Source organism: Canis lupus, chromosome 4 (genome assembly GCF_048164855.1).
Source record: "Canis lupus baileyi chromosome 4, mCanLup2.hap1, whole genome shotgun sequence".
Lineage (NCBI taxonomy): Eukaryota > Metazoa > Chordata > Mammalia > Carnivora > Canidae > Canis > Canis lupus.
In genome coordinates, this window is record NC_132841.1 from 77056855 (window position 1) to 77083102 (window position 26248).

At 36.8% G+C, this 26248-nt stretch overlaps 1 long non-coding RNA gene across 4 annotated transcripts in view; it reads left to right on the forward strand.

The window, feature by feature from the left end:
- The window catches only part of LOC140632707 (uncharacterized), a 668295-nt gene that overhangs the window by 195138 nt on the left and 446909 nt on the right, over nucleotides 1-26248 (forward strand). Inside the window, exon 3 of one of the 4 annotated variants that reach the window (XR_012030354.1) lies at nucleotides 22738-22798. The exons of the other annotated variants lie outside the window; for them this stretch is intronic. This is a non-coding gene — a long non-coding RNA (uncharacterized lncRNA). The remainder of the gene's footprint in view (nucleotides 1-22737; nucleotides 22799-26248) is intronic. 4 annotated transcript variants of the gene reach the window in all.

The window sequence follows — 26248 nt, forward strand, 5'->3', positions numbered from 1 at the left end:
CCACATCGGGCTCCCTGCATGGAGCCTGCTTCTCCCTCTGCCTATGCTCTGCCTCTCTCTCTCTCTCTCCCTCCCTCTCTCTCTCTCTCTCTCTCTGTCTCTCATGAATAAATAGATAACTCTTAAAAAAAAATAAGTTATCTCTTGTAACTGCTGTCTTCCTGATACAGGCTCCCTGTTTAAATTCTTTTAGGCAATTAAGGGAGAGGTTAAAAAAAAAAAAAAAAATCTCCCTGAGTCTGTGAGGCCTTGATTATCTCTTCAGCTCAACATAATCCACATACCAAAGTGGCATATTTTGGAGTCATGAGTTCTGTTCCCCCTTGCAGTCCATATGAGATAACTATGAAATTAGAAAATAGAGAATTTCATCATGGAGAAATGAGATTATTTTAGTCTGCATATGACCAACCAATGAGAGAATAAGTGTACATACTCAATTTGATTTTAGATAAATTAATAAGCATATTCATTTCCTAAATTTCTCTAGAACTAAAATGACTTGCTCAATGACTTGCATTTTATAACTGTTTTCATTATTTTTTATTCAGGTTGAATATATACTCTACATGGAACTTTAAATGTTTAACACTAGAGAAATCTTTTCCTAGTTTCTTTTCCCATGAAGCATTTGGCAACTTATTTGAAATTGAATTATTCAGCTATATTTTTACTATTGTTTCCTGATACTGAAGTTTACTCAGTATAAGGGCTAACCAGTTCTAGAATGATTACTCAGTGAATTTCCCAAAGTTTTAAGTGTCCCTGTCCCCCCAGCTTGTGACCTCTTGGAAGGCAGCTTCATTGGTTATCAAGAACTTTGAGTGCTGTCTTGATTTTGATAAACTATATATAATCACTGAATCTAAAAGTCCCTCCTATTGAAAATATGATTCCCACAGTCCCCAATTTTCTCTTATTCTCCTTGAATGCATGAAGTAGTGTATTTGGGATTCTAAGGCTAAACCATTTTTTTTTTTTTAAGCAGTGTAGGCTCATCACTTTTCTTTCCGTAAAAGAGATACACTATTATGGATAATAATATTGGCTTACTCATTGATAATAATGTTCAAAATTGGCCCAGTGTTTTCCCTGAAAAATGGTGATTATTTTAGTTTGAATTTCAATTTAATCTTAACCAGGGTAAGCAAAATAATTAGCATATCCATTAATGAAAAGGAATTTTATCTTAAATTGGAAAAAAAGTTGGGTGCTTTGGAATAATTTATTCATGCCAGGTTTGTTTCAGAGGGTTGAATTTTTATTGTAAATTACTCTATTCTTTCAACTATTTTATTCATCTACTATCTGCTAGATATTTACTCTTTTCCAAAAAATATATGAATCTATTGATTTAACAACCAGAGACAAACCAGCTTCAGTCTCTGTTAGACTAGGTTGAGGAAGGGTTGAAAAAGTTTCTCAAGATCCATAAAGTTTTTTTGTTTTTTAATTTTCTATACTTAAAATCTACTCTCACCCAGTTATATAATGGAAACTCTTACTGTCTATATGTTAACACAGCTGTAAATTCTCTAGGGTGTTCCAAGTTTATTTGATGATTTTAATGTGTCATGAATCTGTAGAAAAGAAATAATAACCGAAAAAGAGAAATTGCAGATTTCAAAAATAGGAGGAAAAAGTTGGGAAGTTGTACTTTCCTAGAAACTGAATATAACCAAGATTTGCTTTCTATTATTTGCTTTTCAGGAATGTGTCTGACTCTTAACTGACAAAGACTGCATTGACAGAAAGCCTTTCCAAAGGTTAATTATTTTACAAAGAAAGAAATCAGTACTATATTGCTTGTTACCCTTTATTTTAATCTTAAAATTATTTTCCTTAATTACCTGACTGCATAGTTTCAGGGATGTTTTTGATTTCTGATTTACCTTATCAGTTAAAATATTTTTCAAATCTGCATCTTATCTGGTTAATCTTATTTATTCTGAAGAGAATAGATTAAATCCACTTAACTGTCCACTTTATTAAATTTTGGCTATAATTTATGTTACTGTAATAGAATCAGGACAGGAGGAAATTAAATTGCTTAAAAAATGCAGAAGAGTCTGTGGCTTCCATAGTCTCCTAGGTAAAGTCTGAAATCATTTAATGCTCTAAGTGGAGAGAGTAGCATTATAAAACTTCATGAAAACAAATGCCAAAATAACATTTACTTCTTTTCATTTTGATAGTGGCATATTGGAAAATCACTGGACTTCTGGGTAGGGATTTTGATTTCCCTTCGAATAATTTTATAATCATTCAAAAGTTTTAGGTAGAAAACTTTTTGTTCTAAAATTTTGACATCAGTTGCAGTAGTGCAGGGATTAGACTATTTCCCAGTATTTGTTCCCTGGGCAGAAATTAAATAGAGTTTGTATTGGTTATCAATGCTATAAATCAATGTATACAACTAATTTGGACCAGTCAAGGATAAAAATAATACTCCATTTTATTCTGTAATTATTCAAAAGATTTACCTCTTCTTTCCATTTCATTTTTTTTTAGCAACCCTACTTGGAAGGATATACATGGAAGATGCATAGATTTACGGAGATATGAAAAATTGTCATGAGGAAAGAATTGCTGGAGAAATTGTAGTACTGTAATCTGTTGTGTCTAGTCTGAAAATGAAATCATTGGAAACCTGAACTAATTTGTACTGCCCAAGAACCATAAGAATAGGACTATCTGGTGCCATTGTTTAGGAATGGTAATTTAGAACATGAAAAATGATACAGTTATTGGCACTTTTCTCAGTATCCACGTTTGTTAAGCGGTATGAGCCATGTACTGGGTTGTTTACCTGCTAATTAATGAGCCCTTTCTGATACCTACTGTGTATGAAGCAATAATTTAGGTGCTATGTGTGATGGTATGGAGGGTGTAAAGGACACGTAAGAAAGGGGCAGCTGGGTGGCTTGGTTGGTTGATTGTTGGACTCTTTGATTTTGGCTCAGGTCATGATCTCAGGGGTGTGAGATCGAGCCCCTAGTCAGGCTCAATGGGGAGTCTGCTCCAGATTGTCTCTGTCTCCTGCCTCTCTTGTACACTGGTTCTCTCTCTTTCTCTCAAATAAATAAATATTTTATTAAAAAAAAGGGAAAAAAAGACAAGACAGTCATGGAATACTGAAGGAAAACAACTGTATTCCTTCATCACAGGCTTTTAGCATGTCATAGAAACAATTATTTAGGAGCAAAGCAACAGAGTCAAATGCATGGTTTAAAATCCACATACATTGGTATGGGATAGAAGTGGGTCTGACTGTTCTCTTAACTTTTTAAACTGAGAGACCTGAGTTCTGATTTTAAAAATAAAGTTGTGTATTTTCAGATGCTCACACTGCCTAAGCACTGAAGACTGAATTCTGTGTTCAGCTATTTGGCTGTTGTTAGCACTGATGCATGAAGCAGAAAGAAAACAGCTTGATTTCCATAAGTTAGGCAAACTCTAGAGAGCTGGGAATGGCAGGGAGGCAATTGGCTTGCAAAATAAACTGACCAAACCGGAAGCCAAAATTAAATAGAGTGTATAAGGGCACCCCAGGGATCGCCTTAACAATGTACTAGTTACGAACTAACTATTGTCATATTACCACTGCTAATGAAGAAGCCATAGGAGAAGGCAAGCAGTGCCTCTCCCTGATTCCTGTGGGCTTCCGGTTTAACTAGCAAAGGCACTCAATGATCCTTTAAAAAATGAATTTACTCAAATGTCTTTCTGCTATTAGTGAGGATACCATTAGACATGGTTTAGCTTCAGAAAGTATGAAGACAGTTTGGCTAATGATGGCTAAAACTGCTGGATAAAACAACATTCTTAGACATAGGTTTTTTTTTTTAACCATGTTTTGTAACTTGATAATGATTTTAGCTTCTAATACATTTCTAAAAAATGATCCAGGGAAGTTACTAAATGCCAATTTTCATTTAGAATTATTAGTCTATTGGCTTAGTTAAGTTTTAAAAAATATTTCTGATGCTCAAAAAATAGTTTGCCAGTGATGGCTTTTAGGACAATAGAGGTCAATTAATATGCGAAGTGGTGTCTTTCTAAAAGAATGCACCATTGGTAACTATACTAATTTGACTTTAGGGGCAAATAAAAACTAATGATTAGAATATCTATGAAAATATCTAGAGTATCAATGAAAATGATTCTTTATCCAGCCTTCTTATATTTGGAGAAAAGCAAAAGGTATTTCCTTATTTGATTCAGCACTTATTAATCATTTATTAATCTATCTAATAACAAATATTTATATTTCTACCACAGATCAAACCAGTTGATGAAAAATATAATATTGTTGTTAATAGATAACAACAATAATAAGTAATATTTCTTAAGTTGGGAACTTGGACTGGAGGGTACTGATTAAAGGCAAGACAGTAAGCCCCTACATCCTGGGCTGGAATCCTTACTCTGCAGCTTATTGATTGTGTGACCTTAGGCAAGTTACTGGTTTATCAGTTTTCTTATCTGTAAAATGGACATACAATAACAACACCCATTCCATAGGTTTATTGTGGAAATTCAATAAGGTAACATCTGAAAAACCATCTTGAACAGTGCAGGTTTCATGGTAAATGATCAATAAGTATTAACATTTATAATTTATTATTTTAATTATTGCATTTAATCTTTATAGACATGAGCATACCAATCAAATACTTGGAATGAAACAGGTAAACAATATAAGATGAGAAGGATTATAATTTCTTCTTTAGGAATTAAAATGCTGAGTTTCCACAGTATGATGTCTTTTTGTCTCACTTTGTGAAATAGAAGTCCTCACACCTTATTAAAAATAATAATAGATATACAATAATAATAATAGCTATACAAGTAATAATGGGTTCTTATGGAATATTTATGAATGTAGTCTGATTGTCCACATTTTATACTTGAAAAACTGAGCCACAAAGAGGCAAATAACTTGTCTAATATCAAGCAGCTGCTAAGCAAAGGAGATAGAATTGAGACCCAGGCAGGGTGATTCTTACCTAGGTTGCTATGCTTTCTCCCAGCAGGGCCACATGGCTTTTCTCCAATTTAAAGATCACTCAAAAAATCACATATGAAGTCAGGTTTTGAGAGCAATTTACTCAGGGTAACATAGTCCTGAAAGCAGATAACAGCTCCAATCTTCTATGTAAAGCAGCTGTCTCTTTGTATCTGGAATAATTAATTAAAATAGGTCATTCTGATCTATAAAGCTGTAGAAGATCTGAATTCTGATTGCTTTAGAGATTAATTCTCTAGACTTACTGTCATGATCATCAAAGTATTTATGCTAATATTTCCCAGGTTTGAACTTTGGGAAATCAAATGCACCCCCCCCCCCTTTATTTTCACATTGTAAATTTTAGGCAACTTTCTTGATAAAATAGAATTTAGGTCAAATCTCTCAGACTCATGCAGGTTCTTTGTATATGGAATGAGGAAGCAAATTAAGAAGGAAAGAGAAAGACCTCAATTTATCTTAATCTTATGTTGTATGAGCCTGTGTTATGCTAGATGAAAAATGCATACATATACATAACAAATGGAAATTGCTCCTTGACTAGAATGTCAATTCAGGGTGTTATTGCAAACTGTAAATGTAGCAAAGAGAGCCGTTCCTCTCTCCTCCTCCCCAGAATAATGAAACTAGTACATATTTCCCCCTTTTCTTTTTTATTCTTTCCTTTTAGTCTTCTCTTATTTTTTTCTCTTCGCTCAGTAAAGAGTACTCAACCAGAGATCATGCTTGCTTCACATGAAATAAATACTTTTGCTTTTCTGGTTGTTGTCCTTCTCAGAATCAAACAAAAGTTTTTAGGCAGGAAAAAGCCCTGGTTTTCTTTCACTAGGATGTTATGCCGAGATTCAACATTTTGATTTGACTGAATGAGGAACGATATAATCTACTGAAGAATAATATTAACATAAAAACACAATAGAACTTGTCACAAAATGCATGGCAAACATTATAGCTTGTAGTCTGGAGCTTTAATTAACATATTTGTTAAATGCCAATTCTTCGAATAGACACTATCCACAAAGGGAAGACTTTCCCTAACACAGATAATGCAGATAGCTCGCCTTCCTTTAACAGAGATTTTGACAGTTATACTATTGAGCTCTGTAATTCTGCTGGGAACCAACTCCCATCCTTCTGCCACCCAGGCTTTCAAAATCAGAACAGAAGAGAAGTAGTAGCTTTTACTGCTCTACAATTTATTCCAAGGCAGGAGTTGTAAATGGATGTATACACAGACTCAGGAATTAGTATACTGAATACCTCCTCTCAGTTTTCTTATGTCTGCCTCTGTCCCTGTCATTTAATTTGCATTTATTCACCAATCAAGTTTGTTTCCTGGATGCCTCACTTGCATGAATGGGTAGCAGAGTAATTACAGCTAAGTAAAGTGGTTTTATGAATGAAGGCACAATTTATAGTATTGTGTGTAAGTATCACCTCCCCTTCTCTTGTTTAATATTCAGACCTGTCACCTTGCACGCAAGCTGTTAGAAAAGGCTCCAGAAGCCACACCACACTTCTACTTCTAACAAATCACACCCGATTGTACTGCTCTGGAGGACTTTCTTGGGGTTGAGCAAAGAAGAGTCTTAATAAGAAGCCTGAGACACAAAAGCTTGATTCTTTATTGCATATGAAGAACAAAGATTTGGGGAACTGACAGGTAAAATGAAGGGAGAAGGTAAAATAGAAAAAAAAAATTACATTTTATTTTTGGAGAAGATTGAATTTTATTCCAAGTATTTGCTATAAGATTTTCTCTTTAGAACATTGATGGTTCAGTTCTTGAACACAGAGGAGAAAATTCAGTAGGAACATCTTTGTTGACCATGGAGATAGTACTAAAGCTTGAGGGTTTTCATGTGACATCAGGTAGGCATTTTTGAAAATGTTGCAGAATGTGTTTATAATCTGCTTACATGGATCAATTAGGAACTATTGTGACAGACATTTGCAAGTTATTCCTTCATTAGCTAGCTCACTCTCATTCCCTTAAGCCAGTTCTCAGCTGGGGGTGATTTTACTTTCAGGGCACACTTGGCAATGTCTGGAGACATTTTTAGCTGTCACTACAGGGCAGGGGCCAGTGCTACTGGTATGGACTTTATAAAGGCCAGAGTGGTTGCTAAATAGTCTGTTGTTTAGGACAGCCTCTGTCAACAAAATATTTGGTCCAAAATGTCAGTAGTGCCAAGGTTGAGAGACCGGGCCTTAAGCACAATTTGCAAGTATTCCTGTCCAGTAACTGCCCCTCCCCCACATCCCTGTTCCACCACTGCTTTTTCTTGAAGAAAATGATCTTGCCACTTGGCTCTTATTTTACAGAATAAAAGCTGGCAACCATGACCTCTTATCTCTTCCCATTCACCCACAAACGTGTTTGCACTTAAAGTCCTTCCTTTTAAAGTTTACTGTCATCCTTCTAGCCCTGAAAAAGAAGCCCCTTTTGCTTTATAAGGCTAATTGATTCATTTGTGTTCTAGATTTCATCTTCCCGTCTCCTTGTAGGCATTTCTTCATCATTCATCTCCTTACCCTTCTCTTTTATCTAAAACCTTTCATTCTCCATAGATTCAAGATTCATCAATTAAATATAAATCCTTTGACTTAAGCTTTCCTCTTTCCTTCACAGAAGTTTTCCAAGAGTATTTTATGCTGCTGTCTCTAATTCCCCAAATGTATATCCCATTAGTCCATTGCACTCTTTTTCAGCAACTGATCCTACTTTCAGTGTTTCTGTCAATTAGTTATTGCTGGGTAACAAACCACCCCAGAATTCAGTAGCTTAGTTTGCTTAGTTTACAAATCTATGGGACATCTGGATGATTCTTCCAGTTTCAGCTGAGCTCATGAATGTAGTCAGTTATGTGTCTGGTATGCAGGATTTTAAGAGATTGAGTGAAGGTGGAGGCTCCTTCGGGCTTAGGGTTGGAATGGGTGCAGTTCTGCTTCCAGCACATGTCAGAGGCCGGCCAAATTTAAGAGGTAAGAGAATAGACTCCCTATCTTGATGGGAGGAGGAGAAAGTCTCAGATACAATAAGGGGTAGAGAATCAGAGCCATTTTTGCAAGCAGTTTCCCAATTGTATTAAAATTACCGATGATTTAATATTCAAAATCAACTCTAATTTCACTCCTTCCTTGATTTTATGGCAGCCTTTGACAGTGAATACTCCTTCCTTCTAGAAACTTTACTCCCATGTCACCTATAACACCATTATCTTTAATTGTCCAACTCTCTGATCACTTTTGATAATCCTTGATTATTTACCATAACTGATAAAGACTGTTGGTTCCAGGGTTTCTATCTTTGGATCTCTTTTTAGTCTACAAACACTTACTTGGCAATGTTATCCCAATGACATTTTTATTTATCCACCTGTATTTGACACCAAAATCTAAATTTCTAGCATTACATATTTTCGTTAGACTTGTATCTCCATCTGTATACTGGAAATCTTAACCTGGAGACTGAATGTATTATTCTTCCAACACCTGGTTCTCCTCAAAATATCTAATTATGTAGCCAGTTAATTTTGGCTCATCGTTTTCTCTCATCACCTCCAACCCTTTAACCATTATACTCCATTTAGTGGTTTATTAAATTCTACTGATTTATGTCATCAACTCAATTAAACAAGTATTTACCCAGTGCTTACTATGTGCTAGCCTCCACGGGGCTTAAATTATGTACTGTATACTCTGCTGGCTGATGATAAGTGATATGGAAAGATTTAAATTTGGGAAAGAGGAAGATGAGGAGAGCCAGTGGGTGTTGCCATTTTATTTGAGGTGGTCAGAAAGATCCATCGAGGAGGTAATATATTATGAAAGACCTGAAGGAGTTCAAAAGTTTAACTATCTGGTGAGAATATCCCAAGCCCACAGCAAAGCAAGGCTTAGGTCCTGCTGTGGCAGGTTGTGTGACCATTGAAGGAACAATAAGGTAGCCAGTGTGACTCATTTGTGGGGGAGAATGTTACTTATGATCCAATTAATATTTTTGTAAGTTTTATTATTGTGTTTTTAAAAATATTTTTGTCAATGTCTAGAATCTTTTTTACCCTCCCCATCAATAAGACAGGAACTTAACAAGCTTTTTTTGTCCCTATTTCCTTCCCCAAATCTTCATATACCTCCCAAATTGATGACTTTGTGATTTTAGCTTCAAGTTAGTATTTTCCTAAAGTTACTAACATTTATATGTAACTCTTCTGGTACAAAAAAATTTTTTTTTAATGGTTTTTGGAGAGTTTTGTAGGATTTGCCTTTCTTAATGATAATTGGCTGGACATGAGATTCCTTATTTAGAACATCGACAATATCAATTCAGTGTTACCTTCTGGGTGGGGAAACTAATGAGGTTACCAGATTTAACAAATGAATATGTAGAACACCCAGTTCAATGTTAATTTCAGATAAACAGCAAGTACTTTTTAAGTTATAATTATGTTCCATTGAAATATGCAATGTGGGCCATACTTATACTAAAAAAACTATCCATCGTTTATCTGAAATGTATAGAGTAACTGGGCAGCCTGTATTTTATCTGGCATCCCTAAATCTAATGTAATCTGATTATCCTTTTTCTGTTTCTCTCGAAGGTCTTAATAAAAGCATGTCCAGGAGATTTTAAGAAATATGTTTATTTTTGGAATTCTAAAATGCCATCATGGTGTGTCTGGTTGTGCATCTGTTTATCTGCATTTTCTTCTTCAGACTCAGTAGTCTCTTTTAAACTTAAGCTTTCCATTTTGTCTTCATTTCTGGGATTTTTTTTTTTTAAATTCTTGTTCTGACAATATGCTACCTATAGTTTTCCCCAGTTCTTTCTAGAACTCCTGTTGAACAGGTGTTGAACCTTCTAATATAACTTCCATGATACATTCTTGTCCTTTCATACATTCCACCTCTAAGTTTGTTTGCAATGACTCCTGGAAGAATTTATTGGCTTAATATCTTTGTGCATTAATTTAGTCTTTAGCTGTGCATATTTTGCTATTTCCCTGATCATTACAAGCTTGGTTTCTGGGAATGGGGCTTCCCTACAAGTCTTGGAGTTAATAGTCCTCATATCATGGCCTTTTTGATCTTAGCACTTTTATTCCTCCATTAGCTTTTTTGCAGCTGCTTAGTAGTGCACTGGGCAAACTGATTGCAGAGAGGAAAGGAAGTATAGTCCTCTAGACAAACTCTAGCTCTGTTTCTTATACCTGCTGACTCTTAGTGGGGCTTTAGTAGTCCTTGTGCTATTTTATGTTATGGCCTGACTTGTGTTCCCCAAGTACACATGTTGAAGTCCTAAACCCCAGCATCTTACCACATAACTTATTTGGAAATAGGACCTTTCAGAGGGGCAAAGTTAAACAAGGTCATGACTGTGTGCCCTAATCCAGTATGACCATTGTCCTTATATGGAGAAGAAGAAATGCCAGAAACAGGCACTCAGAAGAAAGGTCATGATAGGACACAGAGAGAAGGCAGCCATCTGCAAGCTAAAGAAAGAAATCTCAGGAGAACTAAACCGCTGACACCTTGATCTTGATCTTTCCGGGCTCCAGAACTGTAAGAAAATAAATTTCTGTTGTTTAAGCCACTCAGCCCATGGTATTATGTTGTGGCAATACTAGCAAACTAACATATCTAACTGTAAAAAATGGTCACTTGATGTATTTCCTCCTGTCTCTGTTCTTACATTTTTGCTGATGTGTCAGTCTCTCCCTACCTGTGCCTACTTGTTGAAGATTTACCCATCATTCAAGGTGCTAACCACCTATTCTTGTAATGCTTTTCTCTTGCCATCTTGCCTTTGATATGCTGATACCCATTCTTGGCACCACCAATGTGCATTTCTGTATGTCCTTTACAACATTATGGCTAGGTATTAAATTATTTCTCTATATTTGTTTGTACTATTGTGCTATTGAGGATGGAAGCTGATTATCTTTGCACCCTACTGGCTTAGGTATCACTAATACTCAAAAGAAAAATTGCTTACTACATGGATTACAAATGAGTAAATAAAAAAAAAATGAGTAAATGAGAGTATAAAAAAAGACCATGAAACCTTGAGTCATCTTTCAGTTTTTAAAGAGTTTTAAGGACCATAAACCAATTTTTTATTATTTCTTTTTAAACTTAGCATTTTCTTTTGATTTCATTTCATTCCATGCCACCGATTATTGTACTGTCTTTTAAATAAAAATTGGCAGGTAGAAACTTCAAATCAGTTAACCCCCCCCCTTTTTTAGTTAACCCTTTGTATTCATTAAAAACCTAAGTAAAAATTTACTTAAAACAATTAAAATGTAGGTCAACGTTTCTTGTACCTAATTTATAAATACAGTAGGTAATTGCCTTGGGACATCCAACAGGAGGGCAAAAGAATTTCATTTACCACTTGCTCAGCTCTGTATAATCCAGAACACTTATCCTGAAAAGGGCACATATTCAAAGAGGAGAAACAATTATCTGCAAGTGAAACAGGTAATGAAGTTTTCTATGTGCTATAATTTTAATTTAAAGAGCATGTTTGAAAGGCTAAGAGACCCAGACAGGCAGATATTTCCTTCTTCACAGTTATAAAATCTGTCACATCTTAGAAATACTCCCCCATTGAGTGGCAATCACAATTTTTATTCTAAAGGTTCCACATGCGTGGCATATTATGTAATGGACAGCACTTCAGAATAATCTAATGAAAAGAGAACTCTTTTCCATGCTAATAAACTTCAGATTCTGCTTGTTTCAAGAAAATGAATTCAGGCTTTGAACTGCTGAGGTCCACATAAATTCAGGTTATCCATACAGCCGTGCGGAAAATCTCCAAGATGAGTTCTTTATTAATAGCAAGAATGAGTGAGTCAGTCAGCTCATTTAATGATCTGGCCCATAATTTGAATCCATTGAAAGTTGCCTGTTAGCACCTCTGGGAGCTGGGATCAAGCGTGACCTTGACTTGTGATAGTCTGAATTAAATCCTTGTATGATAGTTTCCACCCCAGCTTTGTTTTGATCATTTGGCATGCAAGCAGACTCCTTGAACATCCTTATAATTATTACAAACATGAAAATTATAAGGAAGTGGGAGGAGGGTTATGCTAACATGTGAAATTTATTTTGATAGAAAAGAATAGGCAATTCTCCTCCTCTGTGAAATTACTTGTAGAGGTCTATTAAAAGTGATAAAGTTCATGCAGGCAGTTTTGTTAGGCCTCTGCAGAACATTTCATATACATGTCTATTTATTAGGATTTCCTATTTTTAAATATATCTATGATTATGATTCAAACAGGGAGGAAAAAAATTCTTTCTACCTATGAATGACCTAGTTCTTCATCTCTCTTGGCAACTTGAGCTTGTGAAAGTTTAAGGTTTAAAGTCTTTACCACATCTTGGTAATCATTTTAGAATTTGGATCTATCTGGGGCACCTGGGCAGTGGTTGAGCGTCTGCCTTTGGCTCAGGTTGTGATTCTGGGGTCCTGGGATTGAGTTCCACCTCAGGCTTTCCGTGGGAACCTTGCTTCTCTCTCTGCCTATGTCTCTGCCTCTCTCTCTGTGTCCCTCATGAATAAATAAGTAAAATCTTAAAATAAAAAAAAAAGAATTTGGGTCTAAGCTTTTAAAATATGATAGCTTTTTAAAAAAAAGATTTTATTTATTTATTCATGAGAGATATAGAGAGAGGCAGAGACATAAGCAGAAGGAGAAGCAGACCCCTGTGGGGAGACCAATATGGGACTCAATCCTGGGACCCTGGGACCCTGGGATCATGACCTGAGCCAAAGACAGACGCTCAACCACTAAACCACCCAGGCATCCTATGATAGGTTTGTTTTAAGATGTGTTTATCTTAAGCATCCTATTATTACACTGAAATACAAAATTAATTTATACTTTTCATATGACTTTAATTTTTTTTTAAAAATTATTTATTTTAGAGAGAGAGAGAGAGAGAGAGAGAGAGAGAGATAGCATGGTGGAGAGGTGTAGAGGGAGAGGGAGAGTTTTAAGTAGACTCAGAACTAAGCATGGAGCCCGACGTGGGGCTCCATTTCACGACCCTGAGATCACAATCTGAACTGAAACCAAAAGTCGGATGCTTTAACCAACTGTGCCACCCAGGTGCCCTAGTTTTCATGTGATTTGTAGGTGTTGTGATATTTCTGCCTCTTCGTCTCCCTGCCTCCATCTTACCATTTTACTATAGGAAATGATAAAATGTAATTCCCTAAAAGCACAAAACTTCCTTTTAGGAAATTAGTGGCATTAGGACCCTTGCTTTATAATGGAAAGTGTGTACATTTCCTAGGGCTGCTTTAACAAACTGCCTTAAGCTGGAAGTTAGAACAAGATATGTTTATTGTTCTGGTAGCTTTGGAGATGAGAAGTCTGAAATTGAGGTGTTAGTAGAACCATACTCCCTCTGAAACTTATAGGATAATCCTTCCTCGTCTCTTGCTAGCTTCTGATTGCTGTGTTGCCATCTTTGACATTCCATGGCTGGTCAGTGCATCACTCTGATCCCCTGTCTTCACATGGCATTCTCTGTATGTCCCTGCATATAGTGCATGTTTGCTTCTGTGCCTGAATTTTCCCTTTTTATGAGGTTCCAGTCATATTGGATTTGGCCCACTCTAATGATCTCCATTTAACTTGATTTCTCCTGTAATAACCCCCTTTCCAAATAAGGTAGCATTCTGAGGCAGCAGGGGTTGGGAATTAAACATATCATTTTTTGGGGGGAGGGGGGACATAATTAAACCCATAATAGAAAGACAATTTAAAATGTCATATTGGCATGTATTTTTTTTCTTTTGGGTTTTGCATTTAATATTTCTATTTAGTATTTGAACTATTTTAGATGTATTTCTAAAGGTGAGATATGAATTATTTTTCTTGATAATGGCTAGGAGACAATGAGAACAGGTAGTATTACAGTACGGTGTAGATGTAATTTTATATGAAAGTGCCTCATACTGTGAATCAAACCAGTATGTCAGAAAAAAATATGTTTAGAATGACAACTTTAGATAAACTTGAAAACTAGAAATGGTTAATATTACAGATTGTAACAGATTGTCACAATTGGCATGTACTAGTGTTTTTTTTCTTTGACTTTTCACTGTGATTTTTCCATTGCTTTATACAGCAGAAGTGATTTGATTTTATCAAAGTGTCTTCAGTTTCTTGTATTAATAGCTTCATCACATCAGAAATGGCATAAATTCAGGGGAATGTACAATGCAGATTGATTTAATTTTTTGGATGTTTCTTAATTTTAGGGATCTTCAATCTTCTAAATTGAAATTTACAATGGGTGGGGGCAGTGTGAAGCACTTTTATACTTTAATATCATCCATAGCTTATAGGTTTAGAACTTTAAATAGTTTATATAGTTTTTTTTTCCAGTTATGAATTAAAAAGCAGTAAAGTGAATTACTTGCAGGTAGCATGAGCTGGCTGACAAACCTAGGTATTCCATGACCTTCCCAATAATTTGTAGTCAGATAGAGTTCAGTACTATAATTATTTTAAGACTGGGAAGGGAAGAATTGAGTTTATGAAGTCAAATAAAAATCAAATAAGAATAATTTTTATTTAAGAGTGTCGCCAAGTGAAAATCACAGAAGGAGTTCCCTTTGAGGGCAGCATACAGAGATCTTATGTAACTATAGGAGAGGTCAGGCTCATTGTGATCAGATGAACAGAAATGTTACACAAGGACAAGTTACTCTTTTTAAATACATTAACATAAAATCATTACAAGCAGTACTTTTCTAGTTGATCACTAGACTCCATGAAGTATGATTTTACTTGATTTTTGGACTCTGTGACTAAATCTGCTGAAATACTTGGTCAATTTAATTTACTCTAGTTCATTAAGACTCTCTCATATGCATCAGGACAGTTGTTAGGTTTCATAAGTATAGATTTTTGTTGATACAAGATCATTTAATTATATCTAGCCATTCCATGGTTATATGGACAGAACATTAGTAAACTGAACATCAGCTTTCACGCTTCTTGAATATTCTGTGTCATTTATGAAACAAATATCCAATATACCTACCTATTCAATGCATTTTAAAAACATGATAACTAAGAAGAATCTAAATAAATAAGAGGAATCTTTCCAGGTCAATTCCACCTTGGAATCACTATGGGACTGTAATGCATATAAATCTTTTACAAAAAAAAAAAATATATATATATATATATATATATATATATATATATATATAATCTTGTCTCCTATTTTTTTTCAGTGCACACATAGCTTATTATGTTTCTGCTGTGACTCTCAATAGATGATGGAATGGAAAGTAGGAATAGTTTCTCGTTTATTACATTGCCAGTTTAATAATTAGTTCATGACTCTGTGCTTGTGGTCAATTGCAGTATTTCTAATCTGTTCCAGGGCCGGTCAATTTCAAATAATATTTCCAAATTGAAATCCATTAATCTCTTTGGTCTGACTTCACTAAAATGTATTTATGGAACAGGTTAATTGGAGCCACCACATCCATGACTGTGAGCCAGTCATTTTGAATGATATAGGTAGCATTAGCTCATGCTAGACCACAGCAAGCTCATTTTCCAGAGCCAATGCCATACTTGCATGCTGGACCTGGGCCGTCACTGAAGGGGTCCTTTTGGAATAGAATTATTCATACTTCACCACTATTTGCAGAAAAGAACAAAGATGACACCAAAATGAGAAGATGAACACTGTCCAAACCAATAGGAAGTGCTCAACTCCTGTGTGTGAGGAAAGTCAATAAATCTGGAGTCCTTGAAATGATATAGTTCATCTGTCTTTGGATCAGCGTGGTTTACAGAATAGTCAAGTCCACATTTTTCAATAGTGGCCCCCATAATTAGTAGTTTACATTGTATATTCTGTGTCCTTTATGAAACAAATATCCAATATACCTACTTATTCAATGCATTTTTAAAACATGATAACTAAGAAGAATCTAAATAAATAAGAGGAATCTTTCCAGGTCAATTCCACCTTGGAATCACTATGGGATTGTAATGTCCTTATCATTTCAAGGACTCCAGATTTATTGACTTCTTTCCTCACGCACAGGAGTTGAGCACTTTCCATTGGTTTGGACAATGTTCATCTTCTCATTTTGGTGTCTTCTTTGTTCTTTTCTGCAAGCAATATTGATTTTTATAAAAACTGTGATGTGTTGAGAGGCTCCATGTTTAGTGTATAGCTGTAGAACCTGACTCCAGCATGAATCAACTGATTATGCAGCATTTATTCTTCTCTTTTATTCCCTTATCAGGAATAATAATGCTTCATAATGCTTCATGTTTCATGGTATAGTATTAGAGAAATTAAATTGCTCAAAATTTTATAATTAATTTTTTTCAGTTTCAATTATGATTCACAGTCTACTAGCCTGGCACCTCCTGGCAGGCAATTATACAAAATCAGCAAAGGATATGTGTTAAGTTTCTTCTTCATGTGCTTTTCTCAGGAGATATTTCTTCCCCCTTACCCTTTCTCTCTGCCTCCTAAGTCATAGGTAGAATGTATATTGGGGTTAAGTTTGCTTCTTGAACCATAAGCACTTTTCTCAAGTGTGTACAATATTGCTCTCTACTCATCTGCTTTTTTTCCTGAACCTTATTTCTTTTAGTGCCTTTGTCCCTGGAATTTCCAGTCCTCATTTCTGTAACTCTGCCCTTAGTCTCTTTCTTATGTTAGACCAACTGAAGGTGCTGTGCTTATTCTGATCTTCATACCTGGTTCTCTGAGCCTGCCATTCATTCTTGTATTTATTTAACAGATATTTCTGAGTGTCTTCTATTAACTCACATTGAGTCCACAGTTGTATACCGTGGGAACTTAATGTTAGCCATGTGAGGTGTCAAAGATAAAAACATAGATATATCAACGGTCTTGTTTATTACTACTTATCTTTGAGTTTTGCTAATGTAACCAGTCATTCTCAACCTACCCATATAAGTAAAAACGCAGGTGAAAAACAACAACTAGCAAACAAATAAGGCTCTAATTTCTCTGGCTTGTTGGCCTCTGGGTAGCACCAGTAAAAGCTGACACTTTTATTTAATTGACTGTGTGCCAGGGACTATTGTAAGTTGTTTTAACCTTCATAACAGGCCTATGAGAAACACAAACAAAATAATTAAAAAAAAAGGTGGGGGGGAAAGAGGTCACACAGAAAGTTTAAAAAACTTCCCAATCATATCCAGCTGATAAGTGGTGAAGCTGAAATTTGAACCTAATGGCCCTAGTCTCTTCTAGCTGCTATAACAAAATATCACAGACTGGGTGACTCATAAACAACAGAATATTACTCACTGTTCTGGAGAGTGGAAAGTTCAAAATCAGGGTGCCAGTTCTTTAGTGTTGGGTGAGAGCCTCTTCCTGGTTCATAGATGGCCATATTGTTCTGTTGGCAGAAAGACTGAGGGATCTTCTCTGGAGTTTCTTTTATAAGTGCAGTGATCCCCAAAGGCCCATCTCAAATACTATCACAGTGGGGATTAAATTTCAACGTACGAATTTTGAAAGAACACAAATATTCAGTCTCCAGCACTGACTTATCTGGTTCTAGGAGTGTTTCTATAAAGTCTAATGTATATCCTGTGAGAGTAAGGGAGGGCCTGCCCTGTTCCTGTGCCAGCAGTAGTATTTCCCAAGGCATTTCTGTGCTTCTTGAGTTTGAGAGCACAGACTTAATAGGATTACATCTTGTTCAGTGTTCCAAGTCTACCATCTAAACCTAAATGAATGGATGTGAGCAACTAAAACTGCAGTTATTATATGTGGATCATGGTTTACAAATTTCTGGAAAGTATGATTTTGAATAATTGAATAGTACACATTCAGATAGTATTTAAGGAATATTGCTTCATATTCTCTTTCACACTAAATATCTGATTGGGAGATATATTTTATTCAGTTTTTTTGTGCACTTTTGAATTCAATATTCATGTTTCAGGTGACCCTTTTCATATGATGTCTTATAGAAGCCTCAAAATCCAGCATGGCCTGGATTGCATTCCTTCATCTTCCCATGCCCCTCTCCTAAGTGGCTCCTTTTATGGATTGTATTTCAGAGAATGGCACCATTATCATGGCTTTTCTAGGCCTGATACTGGGGCTTCTTTCTTCATTTTCCCTGCTTGCTTCACGATACCTTTTACCCCCAATCAGATCATTCCTCATGATACATCTTTTCTACATCCTTAATATTTCTCAAATCCTTTCACTTCTCTTCATCTCCACAATTTAGTTTATTTTTAATGTTGGCTATTTGTGGTAGACAATTCTCTGTATCTCTGGCCCTCCCATCCACTGCCTTGATTTTTAGCATGACATACAACATGCTCTATTATGTGGCCCTTGAATCCCTTTAGGATTCAACTCTTAGTCCTTGACAATCTCTGCTACCTGTAATGCGGAACTGCAAGGGCAGTTCTTCAGATGAGCTATGTGCTATATTTCAGTCCTAGGATTCTACTCTTCACTCTGTATGGCATACCCATCTCACCCCTCACTCTTCCTTTTACGTCATTCCTGCTCACACTTTCATTCTGCCTTTCCACACAGAATCTGGCATATTATGAGTACTCAAGAAATATATATTAAGGGACTCCTGGGTGGCTCAGTGGTTGAGTGTCTGCCTTTGACTTAGGTCATGATCCCAGGGCCCTGGGATTGAGTTCCGCATTAGGCTCCCCACAGAGGCCTGCTTTTCCCTCTACCTCTAGCTCTGTGTCTCTCATGAATAAATAAATAAAATCTTAAAAAAAAAAAAAGAAATACATATTAAATGGATAGTGGAATGATTATAGATGGTCTACCTAGAGAAATGTTAGGAGACTGGTTTATTTATTTTTTATTTTTTATTTTTTAAAGATTTTATTTATTTATTCATGATAGTCACACAGAGAGAGACAGAGAGGCAGAGACACAGGCAGAGGGAGAAGCAGGCTCCATGCACCGGGAGCCCGATGTGGGATTCGATCCCGGGTCTCCAGGGTCACGCCCCGGGCCAAAGGCAGGCGCCAAACCGCTGCGCCACCCGGGGATCCAGGAGACTGGTTTAAAGATGAAGAAATATTTGTGTTAGAGAGTGTAGGTGATATTTCCCAAAAGCTTATTGTTTATTTTTAAAACAATAAAACCCCCACCTGGGGGCACCTGGGTGGCTCAGTCAGTTAAGTGTCTGCTTTCAGCTCGGGTCATGATCCCAGGGTCCTGGAATCGAGCTCCATATTGGGCTCCCTACTCAGTGGGGAGTCTGCTTCTCTCTCTCTCCCTCTGCCTTTCTCCCTACTCATGCTATCTCTGTCTCAAATAAATAAATAAATAAATAAATATCTTTAACAAATCCCAAAACACTTAATGTCTAGTTCAAAAGTAGAGTTTTTTAAATGAAGGTATGGTCTTGTTATATGAACCCAAAAGACAGATGAACTTGTTTCTATATTAGTAATAAATAGACTAGTGATCTCATTTTTATTTGTCCCAATTAAAACTATCCTTATCCCTATATATTAGAAGACACTGTGCTAAGTTTCTTTTTTTTTTTTAAAGATTTTATTCATTTATTCATGAGAGAGAGAGACAGAGACAGAGAGATAGAGTCAGAGACATAGGCAGAGGGAGAAGCAGGCTCCCTGCAGAGAGCCTAATGTGGGACTCGATCCCAGGACTCCGGGATCATGACCTGAGCCAAAGGCAGACCCTCAACCACTGAGCCCCCCAGGCGTCCCCTGTGCTAAGTTTCTAAAGGTAATTCCATGATGTCTTTATAATAACCTCTAAGCATACAATTTCTCTGAACTGAGTAGACCAATTTATGTGAGTTTCTTGAAACTGTAGACCATTAATATTTATTTTTCTAAATTGTAAAAAATATGTGTGATGCTTTAGGTACTTTTTGTTGGATGAATAATTTAAAGAATAAAGAAAATCATGGAAAATAAACAGTGTAGTAAAAACATGACTTGACTTATTTAGTAAAATAAGTTCACTTATTTCAGTGCAGGTGGTGGTCAGGATATTACCAGCTCGCACCGATCTAATGCACCCCCGGCATAAGTGGCAGTCGGTCAGCAGAAGCACATGGAGACTTGCCAGTGTGCTTCCATTGACCCTCTCATATATCAGCTTGTTACATCATTGCGGTGTAAGAAATGTCAAACACTCGTTCGGAAATTGAAGTTGCTTTTCTTTGTCCCTCTGCTTGCCGTTTTACTAAGTATCCTCTCTAAATTCTAGAAGTTGACAAATATTCACACCTTAATCAAACTTTAGTCAGGCTCCTCAGAGCCCTCTGTTCAGCTGGACCTTCAGCTTCTGTCTCCATCCTTGTGGAGTCCAGTTTTAGCAAGAATCTTGTCAAGTCGGTTTAAGCAGAATCACCCCACCCTAGATGTCTGATCATCCTTTATAACTGATTGGGTTCCTCATCTTCCACCCTGCTCCCCCCCACCCCTCCAACCACCGGGTAATGTCTAATTATCTTAGCCTGGCTTCAGCCAGAAGAATCCTATTAGATTAATTTAGCAAAGAATTATCTTATCCTCTTAATTTTCCATCTACTGACCCCCTCCACTCTGCTCCTTGGCTACAAATTTCCCTTTTCTTTCTTGTATTTGAAGTTGCACCCAGCATCCCTCCCCTACTGTAAAACCCCCTGTGATAGTCCTTTATCTGTTATGACAGTTTCCCTGAATAAAGTCTGCCTCACTGTTGGAACAAGTGTCTGAGTAATTTTTTCTTTAACAAAGCTGAGGTATATAGTGTTCTGTATTTCAATATTGCAAAGACCACAGAACTCAGCAGGATAACAACTGAAAAGAAGAGGATTTGTCTCTAAGAGCAGGAACCTCAGAGACCAGAAGAAGAGTTCAAGATGAGGACAAAGAGAAGCAAGTCACAGAGTGGCTTTAGGAGTACTCCAGTGGTTAATTACAGTTCTTAGTTATTCTGGAAAATAAATGCTCCGAGATGTATGCAGGTATGAAAGTGTAGACTAGAGACAGAAGAAAAGAAAGAAGATAGAAATAATCTCACAACCTCTTGAAATTATGAAATTATTTTTAAATGGCAATAGTTCTAATCAGGATAATAATGCCATCTTCTTTCTAATTTTTAATTGTTTTTTAAAAAACCTGAGGCATAGAATACCAAGCAAGGGCAGGTTAAATTTGGAATAGATTTTTCCCAAATTAGGACATCTTGCTCTTCCAGTGCTTCATGGAGACGTGAAAGTTATGAAAATAGTTAAAAATCCCAAACCTGTAATTATGTCTTTTGCCTTAACATTTTAACTGGGATCTTGCTTTGAAAAAGCTTTTGTTCCCTTTGTTCCCCATTCCTATCACTGCCATTTTGTTTGTCTGAGAGCAGGCAAAAATATAGATCATGAAATGACTTTGGATAAAAATGAAAACAGCAAATGAAGCAGTCAACAAGAAGTCTTTAGGGGGCATTTGCTTCCATCTGTGTGTGTGGCACTTTCTTGTGGCTAGGCCTGTGGGTCAGTGGTCATAATTGTTTTTATTCTTTAGATGCAGTTTGTTGTACTGGCTTTCCCCCTGTCACTTGAGTTCAAAATGTTATATCACGAATGAGCAATTGCAGAGCAAGAATGACTGGATATGCTATGTGCTGAAATGATAAAATTGGAGATATTTTGTGTAACTTTTCCCCAACATATCATTTCTCTTTCTCTATGCACCACTTACAACAGATAGTGGGCGAAGAAAAAGAATGTAAGCTTGTAAGAAAGCAAGCAGTACATGAGAGAAGTCATGAGAAAGCAAGAGAAAAAGGCCCTGACATTTCAAGGAAGTGGCCCGTTATACCTTATCAGTCATGAACAACTGAGATTTTTTTGCAGAGCCCCTTCCTGTAATCACCTCGAGTCTTCTCGTTTTTTCCCTTGTCCCCTCCACTCCACCAACGCATCCAAACATGATGGCTGCCATAGGTGACCTCATTGCAACTTAATGATGTGATATGTCCTCCTTTCCTTCTTCAGTGTTTTCCAAGGTGACAAGTTCCTTATTTGGCTAATAAGCTAATGCAGGGTGATGAGGAGCCAATCCTTTTCCGTCCTCCTCCTCTCATCCTCCAGGAATATATGCCCTTTATGTCATCCCTTATATTGCATAAAGCTGAGGATGACACTACGGTATAAATTTCCTTCCAGAAAACAAAAAGAGTGTGGTTTTTGGCATACCAATGGAGTGATGGATGGGATTTTAGCTCAGTATAAGCCCCACTATAAGGAACAAACCATGTGTTGCGACTGCCAAAAAATACAAATAAAAGCTAATGCAATGCACAGAATGTCCCTCAGCATTCTCATTAAAGGGTTTGCCTACAAACAAAGCTAATGGCAATTATTTGTACAGATTAAATAATGTTTATCAAATTATCCAAATAAATTAATAAAAATTACACCGTGGCAAAAATTTCTAAGCAGCCAGAGAGAGAGAATGCGGGCTTTAGCGATCGCTAGTCCTGCTGAGTTTCTGTGTGGGACTGCCAGCAATTTAGGAGTTCCTTACAGACCGCAGCAGCCTCCACATTAAAGAGTACCTTGTAGTAAGCACACTGTGTATAATGATTTACCATTTTCAGAGCACTTTCAGTATATTTCTTCAGCAGTAACTGTGATAGAGTAACTCCTCATTTTACAGATGCAGAACCTGGGAGTCCATGGGGTTTAATACTAAGAGAAGAGAAGCCTTGAGTTAGAAGGTGAGCCTCAGACAATCAGTTTACTACTATTTGTTTTGGACTGAATGCTGTGTGTTCCTAAAAATCATATGTTGGAGCCCTAAACCTCTATATGGTGGTATTTGGAGATGGGTCTTTGGGAGGTAATTAGGGTTAGATGAGATCACCAGGGCGGGGCCCTCACCATGAGATTAGCTCAGAAGAGACACCAGAGAACTTGCTTTCTCTCTCTCACTCTCTCATTCTGAACACATACAAGGAGGAGGTCATGTGAGCACACCAGGAGCCGGCAGCAATCTAGATCAAGAGCAGAGGGCTCCGAATGAAACTTCCCTCTCAGGCACTTGAAACACCAGCCTCCAGACTGTGAAGGATAAATGTCTGGTTGGTGCTTAAGTACCCAGTCTACGGTATTTTGTTATGGCAGCCTGAGCAGCCTGAGACATTCCTTTCATCTAGCTATATGGTTTAGCTCATTGGTTAGGTACCCTTGTGACATTAAGTGCTAACTAAGACCTGGTGTGCTACAATTTCATCATTATTTTGTACTTTCATTCTTTCATGCAAAAGCATTTTCATTAGTACCTGTTTTGTGCTAAGAAGGGGCGTCAGGTGCTAGAGGTACAAAAATGAACAAGCCATATTCAATTTGCTCACATTTTGATAGGGGGATGACCCATATAAGAAGATACTAATAATACAATTTGATAAATGCTGTAATAAAAGTATTAAAGCACTTTGGAAGCATGAAGAAGCTCATGTATTGGAGGAACTCAAGAGATGCTTCACAAGGGAAGTAACATGGATGACTTTTTAAAGTGATTACGAGTGAGGCTTGGAACCCATCCACCCAGATGCCCTCAACAAGGATGTGGCTGACAGAGGGAAGGAGTGAAGGCAGGCATCACGTAGGCAGGCAGCTGCAGTTCTTGGGCTATGTACCTGGGCATTATGGTCAAGAGCAACCTAGCACTTCTGTCTACACTGAAATCCCCCCAGGGTTTATGTAAACCCAGAATCCTGAGTCTTGACCCAGATATGACCTAGCAGAATGTAATCTCTGGGCATAGCACAGTGAAATAAGCATTTTTAATAAGCACGCCAGATAATTGATACTCACTGTAGTAAGAATAGTAATGCACTCAGGATACAGGAAGGAAAAGTAGGCTTTCTCTGTATTTCAGTGTGAATGAATTCTGATGTCAGATTTCCTACATACTTGTACATAGTCCTTTATACTCCAGTTTTTTTTTTGTTGTTGTTGTTTCAGCAATGAAATTTCTTCATAGCCCTACTTTCAAAGCATCCATACTGCTCTGTCAGTAGAATAATTCCTCCTTTTCCTCTTGATTAATAAGCAGAGCATCATCTGTTTTGTCAAGGTGATTTAGTTCTCTACTTTTACCTGAAAGATCTTACAGTTGGCTAATAAGAAACGAGGCTGCACAGCACAAGGCCTGGTGAACAATTACTACTAAATAGAGATAAGTTTCCTCCCGCAGCATCCTCCTCTTCTATTGTCTCCGAACCCCTCCCTGAATTTAAACCACTTCACAGGCATCAATTAGTCGTATTTAGATTCTTCTTAAAAAATGCTGAACATGTAATTAAGATTAAGATACTCTGAGGGCTTTTTCTACCTTTGAGGTCGATTCCTCCCTCTCTTTGGATGTTTGTCATTTAACCTCTCTTTTTCTATAAATGTCAAATGTACTTGGCCTGAGAGAACTTTTCTGAACATTCAGCAGTGATGTTAGTCAACTGCTTAGCACATAAAAAGTGCCAAATAATAGCTATGTGATGTGCTGGGCAGAAACTCTCTTTGGAACATCTGTGGTACTTGACCCTTTCTGTGATTCTCTTTTCTTGACAAATTATGTCATATTGCTTCACTGCACATGAGAGAGCAACAAGATATAATGTAAATAATTAAAGCCAAAATTCTTATCATCTATTTATGTAACATAGGAATAAAGAACAGCAATGATGTAGCACCACGGTATTTGATGCAATAAGAAATCAAGTATTTTAAAGGAAAAGTTTGAAAAAAGACCAAATAGCAACATGGGGTGCCACTGGGAACTTTCTTTCCTTTGAAAGAGCTCCATGTCCCTACCTATCAAAGCATGTGCTATATATAATCACAGCTGCCTTCTGGATTGTTTGGAAATCTGGGAGTTACCTTTGATTTCTTCAGTCTCCCCCACCAAACCAGCTGATCCTACTGGTATCTTTGAACTTGTCTATCTTTTCCCAATTCTACTTCCACTCTCTTATCTATCACACCAAATTCTTTCCATTCTCTATTTTAGTTACCCTTTAACTGGTCCATGTACTCCCTTATTACATCTCTTCCAACCCATTCTTCACACAGTAGCCAGAGTGATTCTTTAAAAATGTAAATCAAATATTGTCTTTCTCCCCTTACATCCTTCAGTGGGTTCCCAATGTACATAGAACATATGAGTTTCCTTACTTTCAGTTATAGAAGCATCGATATGTTGAACTCTGCTTACTTCTCCAGCTTCATTTTAAACCAGTTGCACTTTCTCACTGTTGCTCAAGTACACGCTTTAGTTCTTAGAATACTCCAAGCTCCAACCTACTTCGGAGCATCTGTGCACAATTTTTCCCCTGTAGAACCTTTTTACAATGTGTCCTTCCTTCATTCCTTGATATTATTTGAATCTCAACTAAAATGCTATTTTAAAAGTTAGCAATTTTCTGGGGTTAAAAAAAAAGGAAATCTCAGCACTTCCAAGCACTGTTTAATGTTTGTTACCACCAACCTGACCATGAGCTCAATGTGAGCACTGACCAAGTTTTTTAACTTATCACTGTGTACCCAGTGCAGAGAATACTGCCTTGACAATTACTTGGGATTTAATGGATGATTGTTGAATAAATAAATGAACAGTAGAGAAGGTGGATCCTGTTTTGGGAATATCCATTTGTAGAAAGCTCCTAATTAGCTTGTATATCAAAAAAAAAAAAAGGCTTGGAAATAAGCTCATAGTACAAGATGGGAAGAACTGAAATTACATCTGAGAGTGAAGAGTCAAGGAAGAGAAATGGAGAGAGAGAATAGCTGCTGGACAGATGAATAAAAACAAAACAAAACAACAACAACAAAAATACTCTAATGTGTTCTGTTGAGGGACTGAGTATAACACTGAGTTTCTCTATTTGCATTTTTTTTACATGCCCTTGATGTAAACTTAGCTTTCCCAAGTTACCAGAAAAGTACGCTAAACACGAAGCCTGATGTATGTCAGGGCTTCTGTTTTAGGTATGTCAGTTATCTACTTTTGCATAGCAAATTATTACACAAATCAGCATCTTAATATACATTATCTCAGTTTCTATGGCTCAGAAAACTGAGAATGGTTTAGCTGGGTCTTTTATTTCATGATCTGTCACAAGGCTGCAGTCAAAATATTAGCCAGGGCTGGAGTCACATCTGAAGGGTGG